Raw genomic sequence first — 3,146 nt, 5'->3', positions numbered from 1 at the left:
AAGAACCTATCATAACCTAAGGTCACATTCCCACCTAATACCACCTTCGGTAGACTCGATGCGAATGGGCGGAGAAGTTGGGATTCTTGCATATTTAATTTGCCTTCACACTGCGCTGTCATCTGCAGCAATTGGAAACGCAGCAGGGACCTTTATCAATGTGTTCATAAACTATAGCCTACACAGTGAAATCTATGGTGTTAAAATTATAGCCTATACTCATAACGTGCAATCGTGCATGTATCGTGCCGTCGGGGACTGGACCTCTCTCTCTCTCTCTCTCTCTCTCTCTCTCTCTCTCTCCGCACACACTGTTCCTTTGGGCATAGAGCGCGCTCAGCGCACTGAGCACAGACAGACAAAGTCTACTCCCCAACTGTGTTGGGGAGTGACAGCACTCCATGTTTATGGCACAGACAGACAGAATATTCTGAGGGCTACACTGCAGTGTTTTTATGTGTTTCCTTAAACACATATCCTCATATTTCGATCAGGGCTTCAGTCTCCTCATTCGACCACGTCTATCCACGATAACGGGACATCTTTGTGCTGCGTAAAATATGCCTTCTCCGTCTCCAACTGTGTTTAGCTCCTCACCCGCCACATTGTTTGTTTCATTTCCATTATTTGCTGCAGATTGCATTCACACCTGCACCGAATTGTGCGAATTGTGCGATTGGAAGCGAAGCGAAACCCCTGTTTTTGGTCGGAGTAGAATGCGGTTCTTTGATGCGCATTAGGATTCGAATGAGCACACCTTCCGACAATGTGCAGCAGGATTCGTTTTAATCGCAGTAAAGCTTTCTGGTGTGAAGGTCACCTTACAGTAGAATATCCAAAGAAAATCAATAATCTGTACATTGAGACGACACAATAGGACGCCAGGTCAATAATGAACTGATCTGTCTACATAACATTCTATCTAAATTTAAATTTTAGCCTCTGCATAATCCTGCAAGGTTGTCAAGGCTAGGGCAATTAAGTGTTAGGTGGAGTCTGAAGAGGTGAGTCTTCAGACTACAGCAGAGGATTGGGAGTGAGTCTGTAGTTCATTCCATAGTTTGTAAGCCAGAAGGGAGAAGAGTCTGGAACGTGTGGAGCGCTATTGTCATGTTTTAGTAAAGGTTCTGTCAGCTTCCCTGTGTTAGCTGATCTGGGAGCGGGAGGGGTTGTAGGGTTGGATAAGACTTTGAAAATATGGGTGTGCCATACCTCGTCAGCTCACCACCGGAGCGGTGGTCACCTCGCCACCGAAAATCCAGACTATTAATAGGCCTTTAGGGTGAGGGTTTGAGATAGGTTGTAGTTGTAGGACTAATGACTGGTCTAACCAATGACTAGTCTAAACCAAAAACTGTCTAAACTAAGTACTGCACCCTCTATGGAGGGAGGGAGCGGAGAAGGGGGAAGACGTGAAGAATTTGTTCTGAACATTCGCCAAAACAGCCGATGTACAAGCTCAAAACACATCACATTGCGATGCGCTTTGAGCTTGTACATCTGCTCTTTCTGGCGAAGAGATACAGAACGAAACGACAGCCATCCAAGTACAGTCCAAGAATAAGGGTTTAAATGGTCTACAAAGATAGAAGTCAGCCTAAATCACTATTATCAGACACATAACAAGTCTGCAATGACTCTCCAGGGAATAAAGGGGCCAGTACCGTTAATAGCCATTTATAATCTCAGCAGGAATATTAAATATTAATCTCTCCATGGTTCCCAAATGACATGCAGAGAATCACTGACACACCAGGCAGTGCTCTCTTCCAAACTACGGGCCCTATCTTGCGTGCTGCCTTAGCGGTGCCGTGTCATTAGTCAAAAGGTTCATTGTTCCGAAATTACTATCCCTATCTCTAACCCTAACCTAAACCTAACCGCAAGCACGGGAGCAAACCTAAACCTAACGGGACTTCGGATCTATGGGTAGTTCCCGCCTTAGATAGATAGATAGATCTTTATTTGTCATTGCAACGTGTACAACGAAATTAAAAGTGCCAACCAATCAGTGCATCATATCACAAAACAACATACTGTACAAGATAAAACAAAAACACATGACTTCTTGTTATTGCACAACCCCAGCAGCCCTAATGCACAAGCATGTCATTTTCAGCTGTTATCGCACAACAAACCCTTATTGTACTTAAGATAATAAATAGTAATAGAAGGTAATAGATAATAGATAATAGAAACTAAAAAGTGTCGCAGCAACAGATCATTTTTTAGCAGCATTGAGTGCAACTACCGCTGTGGGATAGAAGCTGTTACTGAATCTGTTGGTCTTGGACTTGATCACTCTGTACCGTCTGCCTGATGGCAACAGTTCAAACAGTGAGTGAGCGGGGTGGGAAGTGTCTTTTATAATGTTCAGAGTTTTTTTATGACAGCGGTCTCTGTGTAGTTCTTCCAGTGTGGGGAGAGGGCAGCCAACGATCTTCTGTGCCGTATTTATGACCCCCTGGAGCTTTTTCCTCTGCGCCACTGTACAGCTGGTGTACCACACACATATGCAGTACGTTAGTATGCTCTCTATGGAGCACCGATAGAAGGACACCAGCAGTCTCTGTGTGATGTTGTTCCCCCTGAGCACCCTCAGGAAGTAGAGTCTCTGCTGGGCTTTCTTCAGCAGCTCAGAGGTGTTCGTGCTCCAGGTCAAGCCCTCCTCCATGTGGACTCCCAGAAACCGGCAAGAGGACACCCTCTCCACACAGTCCCCATTAATGAACAGGGGTGGAATGACTGTTTTCTTCCTCCTGTAGTCTATGACCAGCTCCTGGGTCTTGGATGTGTTCAAGAGCAGGTTGTTCTCTCTGCACCAGTCCGTCAGCTGCACCACCTCATCCCTGTAGGCTGACTCATCTCCCTTGGAGATGAGCCCTACTACTGTGGTGTCATCCGCGAACTTCACCATGGTGTTGCTGCGGTGGGCGGGGGTGCATTGGTGTGTGTAGAGGGTGTAGAGCAGCGGACTCAGCACACAGCCCTGTGGGGAGCCGGTACTGAGGCTGAGGGACGTAGACATGTGCTGTCCCACTCTCACCCTCTGACTGCGACCAGACAGGAAGCTTTTAATCCACATGCAGGTGTTGTGTGGAAAACCCAGTTCCCCCAGAACATCCACCAGTCTGTGGGGGAGGATG

This window comes from Protomyctophum parallelum (assembly GCF_964188405.1).
Source record: "Protomyctophum parallelum genome assembly, chromosome: 8".
In the NCBI taxonomy this organism is placed as follows: domain Eukaryota; kingdom Metazoa; phylum Chordata; class Actinopteri; order Myctophiformes; family Myctophidae; genus Protomyctophum; species Protomyctophum parallelum.
Note: the sequence above shows the minus strand (reverse complement) of the source record.